The sequence below is a fragment of the Lathyrus oleraceus genome, chromosome 2 (genome assembly GCF_024323335.1).
Source record: "Lathyrus oleraceus cultivar Zhongwan6 chromosome 2, CAAS_Psat_ZW6_1.0, whole genome shotgun sequence".
In the NCBI taxonomy this organism is placed as follows: Eukaryota; Viridiplantae; Streptophyta; class Magnoliopsida; order Fabales; family Fabaceae; genus Lathyrus; species Lathyrus oleraceus.
The window spans coordinates 88,152,822-88,160,351 of record NC_066580.1 but is presented as its reverse complement, the minus strand read 5'-3'; the positions used below and the strand labels follow the sequence as shown (position 1 = coordinate 88,160,351).

The following is a 7,530-nucleotide window of genomic DNA, read 5'->3' as shown; positions in this document are numbered from 1 at the left end:
AGTGAGCCTTTTAGCTTGAAGCTCACATAAGTGGTTCTATAAATAGAACCCTTGTGTAGAAGCATTAATAGCGGTTGCAATTTCGTTTTCTCTTTCTCTCTCTCACTCAAAGCCTTCATTCATACCAGCTAGCACTGAGATTGAAGGAATCCATTCGTGTGGACTGAGTAGAGACGTTGTCATAGTTCAACATTCGTGATCGCTCCGTAGATCTGCACCAAAGGTTTCAATCGCCACAAGAGATCCGCACCAAAGGTTTCAACCGTCACAAGAGGTAACTATCCTATCACTGATCATGCTCATTCGTAAGGATCTCTAAAGGAGAAAATTTTAATTTTCGCTGCGTTTTGGACCACAATGACCTTCATATATGTAACCTGTTAGACAATGTGGATTGGAACTTCAACAAACTCTATACTAATCTTCCTTCTTTTTACAAAGATTGTATTCATAAAACTACCATTGATCACGACATGACTAATAAACTCATTTGGAGCAGTTCCTCTAATGGTATATATTAGGTGGTTGGATTTGGCTTCCACTCAATATGTTGCACCCACTACTTCTTGAAGTTGGATTTGGAGGTTATCAATTACTGAAAACCTAAGGCATTTTTGTCGGTTAGTGAGGCAAGGTTGTCTTCCTATCAATTCCTTTTGAGGTTTACGTCATCTTTCCACAACACTTCATGTCATATGTGTGATGAGAATATGGAAAGTGGTATGCATACTCTTTGTGATTGTCTTAGTGCAATGACTTATTTGGATGTATTTTAGTCCCATTTATCCTAATAAATTTTACATGCAAGATTGTTAGAGTTGGTTCAAGCCCCGTGTTACTACTGAAGTGAGTTTTATGTTTATAGTAACTTGCTTTGAGATTTGACGGGAAAAAAAAGATGTTTTCAAAATATGAGAAAATATAATTAGGCTTCAATTAACAATATATAGTCGTATCATTTCTTCATGGTCCATGCTCTTGGTCCTACAAAAAAGTAGCATATGATTCGTCAAGTTTGTTGGCACCCCTTATAGAAGGCTATATTAAAGTCAACGTGGATGACTCTTCTCTTGGTTATCATGGTAATGCAGGTTTTAGAGGCCTTTTAAGAAACGATGTGAGTATTTGGATTCATGATTTTTCTTGATCAAGTGGTAGAACTTCTAATTTTGTAGCCGCACTTTCAACTATTTGGAGAGGTCTTCAATTGACTTGAGATATTGGTTATAAATCTATCATCATGGAATGACTTTCACCCTATGCAAAGTTTCTCTCTTTCGTTAAGAAGCTCACTTCATGTCATTAGATGGTATCTTTTGCTCATATATTGAGAGAGGAGAACCAATGTGTTGATTGATTAAGTAAATTTAATGTTATTAATGTTAACTATTTCAAGATATGGATTGCCCTCTTAATTGAATATCATTTTTCTCTGAAATACTTCTGGAATATATATATATATATATATATATATATATATATATATATATATATAACAAATGACTTTTTAAAAATAAAATCCCATTAAAAAAAGAGTAAAATTCTGACAATTAAATTATAAAAAAAAACTAGTGAAAACATATAATCTTTCACATTAGAAATTGACAAATAAATAAAAAACATAAATCATAGTTTAAATTAAAAAATATACTGAATGTGATACGCTTTCCAATGAGGTTCACGTGATGATGGACCCGGTTTATTGTGTGATCTGTTGTTGGTAGAGTCTGGGCTCAATAAAAGCTAACATGCCAGCCCATAAGTGACTATATTTAAAAAGATAAATAAATTGAACTTTATTAAAATACAGAACTGAAAAACGTGTCTGAGCCCGGGTTCGAACCGGGGACCTCTAGTGTGTGAGACTAGCGTGATAACCGACTACACCACCCAGACGTGTTATTCAGATTTCCCGTTTTTAGTTTATGTTTAAACACAGAACATTTACATAATTGCAAGTACAAATCAGACGCAATATTTTAGTTGAAAAACATACATAAAAGTATTACCTAATGCTATTACATTATTATTATTATATAGTTTTTAATACTACTATTGTTATTGTTTTGTTGAGAGAATGCTATTGTCCGTTAAAAAAAAATTATTCAGATTTTTATTTAAATATAGAACAATAACGTGTAGAGAAAATTGCATGAAAAGAAAAACGAGAATGTGGAATATTTTTTTTTTCCTTAATCTTTTACATACAAAAATTATTGTCTTTTTTAATATCATTATAGTGTTATTTTCAACCGCGAATATAAATGTCCCACCACCACCACCAAAAACCTTATTGTGTAAAAAGCTCATTAAATCAACACAACTTCCAATTGCATTAAGTCACCGGATGAAAATCATTTATTATATGTTTTTAACATATTTCATGCAGTTGAATATCTCTATTATTTAATTATTTTGTTATTTATTTTATCACTTTCATTTATATATTTATTTTAATTTGGTGATGGTTGAGGGTGAACCAGTCCGGTGAGGTCCATCGGAGAAAAAGACCGGAGCTACAACTCCGATCGTGTGTTGGCATGTCTCAGACCATAGGATCCTTGCAAAACGTTTTAATCTCGTGCGTTGGTTTTAAATATCATCCCTACAACGCATTGACTAGTGTCCATTGTGGAACGCGCGCTGATGCCTACTTGATCTGCCACCTCAATTAATGAGGGAGATTAAGTTGTCCACGTTTTTTCCTATTTTCTGATCTTCATTTTAATCCTTTTATTTTCATTAATTCATATTAATTTTAATATTGATCAAAAAAATATGAGAGTTTCACCAAAAAAATTCAAATAATTTCCTCTTTCATATTTTGAATTAAAATTATATTTTGGATCATTATTAATATTTTTCATGATTTAATTGATTTTTCATTTGTTTTTAATTGTTTAAAAATACTTTTAAGTCTTTAAAAATTCTGAAATTTTTTCTCCAAGGTCCTTTGACCTTGTTTGACCTATGATAAATCTCATGGTCATTTCTTTGGTGTTTTGATGAGGTTTTAGGAATTTGACAAACCATATTTAATTTAAATGTATTATTTTAGCCTTTTTAAATTTGAATAAATGCCAATTAATTGTGTTGATCATTTGTGATGACTTGTTTGAGTTTGACTCTTGTTGTTGGGTCTTGCTCAAGGTTGATTTGACTTTGTCAAGTTAATATCATTGGACTTAGGGGATTGATGGAATGTACATTCCATCTCCCAAAATGAATGGATGATATTAATTTGGTAAAAGTTCTTCTTTGGCCAATTTGAGTTTTGATCCATTCCCCTCTCTCTTCATCTCATTCCCATTCTTTATGCATTCATCTCATTTGGCCTATGATTACTCAAATTCCTAAGGCTAGTTGATTGAAAAATCAACATAAGTATGGATGAGATTAGGCCACCTCTTTTGTATATTCTTTTTGTGTGTGATATGTTTCATGAGCATAGTCCATTATACTATGTCTCAAACATGCATTAACACCAAAATTCTATTGTCCAGCCTCAAATAGTTGTGAGTTCTACATAAGTCCAATTACGATTCCTTAACATAGCGCTAAATTTGTGACACAAAAGGCATAGCATTCTAGTTAGTGAGATTGTAAGTCTCCTCTCTTTCATGGTATTATATGGAAACTTGGCATTTTTTCCTTCCTTTGGAAGTTGTCTTGGTTCAAGGATTCATGCTTGTGATAAGTGGGTTGCGTATTCTCCAAAGAATGACTTCAAATAAAAAAGCAAAAGCAAAACAATACTAACCTCTAACTCATTAACAACTAACATTTAATTTTAAGCCATTTATTTTAATGCAGTTTAATTTTAGTCTTTATTCATTTGTCATTATTCATATCATTCTAATTGTTTATGTTAATGCAATTTTCATTTTTGTCCACTTGGACCATATTGTGTGATATATCTTGTTTGTGTATATTTTGTTTGCTTGTGTGGTCTTTGACCATTAATGTACATAATAACAACAAAAATCCTAAAAAACTTTTTGTGTGGATTGTTGGCTTGATCTTGGACAAATGGACTTAGAATTTACGCAACATTCCTATGCTAAAGGACTTGGCCAATGCCAAATTTTGTGAAACCAAGTGCTTGCAATTTGAAATTTCTTCTGATACATCATTCAAGATCTCTTTGAGTTCATCTGCAACATGATCATTGTGAAGCTGTTATTTTGAACCTGTGACTTGTGGAATTCATCTGTTACATGGGCTAATTTGAAGAAGATCATGGAGTGACTAAGCTCGGATGTGTCTATCTTTATTTGATGCCTTGCTCTTCAAAGATAATATAATTGTGCATTTGTGTGTTGCTTGATTCTAAATGTCCAACGGAATTTGGGTTTCTATTTACATTGTTGTCTATTGGATTGCCACCCATTGGTCAGATCTTTTCAACCCTTAACTTTTAATTTTGTGCATAAGATTAATCTCTTCATCTTCTCCCCATTTCTTAAATTTCAAAATCTCTCCCTCCCTTTTTAAAATCTTCTTTGATTGAACTTATTTTGTTCTAAACTTTGACCACTTTGCAAAAAGATAGAAACTTTGGCCTTATGCCATTGCATTTTCAAACTTCTTTTCTTAAATTAAATTTATAAATAAACTTAACTATACTTAACCTAAACTTTCAAAAAAGCCAAAAAGAACTAACTCATTCAAACAATTTTTAGGCCTTTGTGCCTTTTCAAACTTAATTTTGTTGTAAGCAATGCATGCACTTTGAAATTTATATCACGAACTACGAGGTTTTGATCCCTTATTTTTATGTTGGTACGTAGGCACAAGTCTGAAGGTCTTGTCAAACACAAAAATATAATTAACGAATTCTTTTCTCATCCTCCCATTCTATTTGTTTGTAAATATCACTTTGTATGAAATACATATGCACACAAAAAAGGGCTCTCTAGGAGTACCTAGGACACTTTGGGTACTAACACCTCCCCTCTGGGTAACCAACCCCCTTACCTGTAATCTCTGACATTTTATTAGTTTTGATATGAAAACTTCTTACTTTTGGGTTTTGTTTGTACTTTTCCCTTTTCCCTTGGAAATAATAAAAGCGCGGTGGCGACTTTGGTTTTATTGATGTCTAGCTTGTCAATAGCTTGATGAACATGAATTTACCGCTACCGAAAGTAAGTGGCGACTCTGCTGGAGAGTAGTCTCCAGTGGGTTTAGCCTTGTTTTTTGTGTGTATATAATTGTATATATGTGATGTTTGTATATATGTATGTGTGATATAATCTGCTTGTTGTGCTTGGTGATCTCTGAGTGGTGAGATGAGTTTTCTAACCCGAACTTGAGTGAAATTAAGATAGGAGGATGGTATAGTCATGTTCGACTTGTGTGGAGTAGTCCTTAACAAGTTGGCTTGAGATCCATCTGCTCAATGAAGATCCTTTTGGATTTGGAAATGTCACACAAGTATTTATGGTTAGGCATCACTATTTCTAATTTGGGTCCGAGAAGCTGAGGACCTTAGAACATTTAACCCCTCTTGGCCTATTTAGGATGTAGTGCGGATACTGTTCAAGTGTAGACTTGATAACAGTTGTTACGCGATACTATAGTCAGACGAGTTTCTCTTGAGAATATTATGGGTCGATGAGTCAGTCATCTTAACCTGTAATATCTGATAGATGGAATAAAGACTCTGGGAACTTTTTAGAACATGATCTACAGGTTTTATCCTTATTTCACTCCTTTGGGATGGTTCTTACCCATACTCCATGCTCGTGACTTACAACAAACCCTTGATTCTTGGTTGATCCAATCAAGTCTTGTCAATATCAATGGAACTTGGGTGTTGATAAGGTGAAAACCATAATCCACCAAAATAGATGATTGATCTTGACAATGACTTGATTCATCCCTTGACCTTTGTTTGTTTGCCTTGTGTGTGATCCCTTATTTGTGATTGTTGAATTCATGCATTCATGCGCATCATAACGTTCATCACACGAAAATTTCAAGGAACTGAGGTATTATTTGCAAAAAAATTCAGACCATGGATTATGGACGAAGGAACACTAAGAAGTACAGTTTCAGATGTCCCGACATGAAAAAGTTAAGGAAGCTAACATCTTTTGTATTAGATCCCTTGGACTTCAAACAACGTCATGGGAAGCTTCTATCTATCTTGGCTGCCGATGTGGTTGAAAGACTCTTGTCTGTGCTAGTGCAATTTTATGATCCTCTCTACCGTTGTTTCACTTTCCCAAATTATCATCTTGTGCCTACATTGGAGGAGTATTCTCATCTTTTGGGGATACCTATTTCTAGTAGAGTGCCTTTTTAGTGGATTGGAGGAGATTCTCCGATGTAATCTTATTGCTGAAGCTCTTCACTTTAAGAAGTCTGAGATAGAGGCTCATTGGGTGAAGAAAGGAGGATTGTTTGGGTTGCCATCTGATTTCCTCATCAAGGAATCTATTGTTTTTTCTCAAGCCGGTAGTGTGGATGCTTTTGGAGCTATTTTTTTGTTGCTCATGTATGGATTAGCTTTGTTCCCTAACATTGACGGTTTTGTTGATGTTAACGCCATTAGACTTTTCTTGATTGGGAATCCTGTGCCTACTCTGTTGGGTGATTTGTATTTCTCTTTGCATCTAAGGAATTCTAAGGGTGGTTACACTATTGTCTGTTGTATTCCTCTTCTGTACAAGTGGTTTATTTTGCACTTGCCTCAAACACCTGCTTTTGTGGAGAACAAATAATGTCTACGGTGGTCTCAGAGACTTATGTCTCTCACTAATGATGATATAGTTTGGTATGATCCGTCTTTGAGCAGTTTGGATATTATTGATAATTATGGTGAATTCTCCAATGTGCCTCTCATTGGTGCACAAGGAGGAATTAACTACAACCCTGCTTTGGCTCGTCGTCAACTTGGGTTCCCCTTGAGAGACAACCCTAATAACACTTTGTTAGAAGGTATTTTCTATCAAGAGGGTAAAGTTCCCCAACATTTAAAGTAGAAGATTGGACATGCTTGGCATAATATGCATAGGAAAGGAAGATCCGAGCTTGGTCCGTGCAATTGTGTAGCTTTGGAAGCTTACACTCTTTGGGTGAAGAAGAGAGCTATGGAGTTGAAGATGCCTTATCCTTGTGAAATACCTATGTCTATGGTTGTGGTTGAGCCATCAACTCTCCCTAACCAAGATGTAGAGGAGTTGGAAGATGCACTCACCAAGATGAAGCAAGAGAAGGATATGTGGGAAAAGCGTTTTTGTGCTTTGAGCCGAAAGCATGAGGAGTTGCAGCTTGGGTCCAAGGACAAAGATGCACTTATTGAGCTACTTGAAGACCGAGTGACAAAGAGACAGAGAGAGCCGAAGGTTTCATCTTCCTCTAGCATGCCTCAGCCTTCCGTTGCTTGGAAGAAGATTGTTGATCAGCTTGTCCTCGAGAAGACTCAGATGAAGACTTCTTTTGAGACCGAGATTCGACGCATTCAAAGGAAGTACGCACCTTCAAACAGATCTTCTGACATCGCTGTTAGGGATCCTTAGGATG

General features: G+C 34.9%; 1 non-coding gene across 1 annotated transcript; it reads right to left on the bottom strand.

The window, feature by feature from the left end:
* Positions 1–1,822: 1,822 nt before the first annotated feature.
* TRNAV-CAC (transfer RNA valine (anticodon CAC)) lies at positions 1,823–1,896 on the bottom strand. The gene has a single exon. It is a non-coding gene; the product is annotated as a tRNA-Val (tRNA).
* Between the last annotated feature and the right edge of the window lie 5,634 nt (positions 1,897–7,530).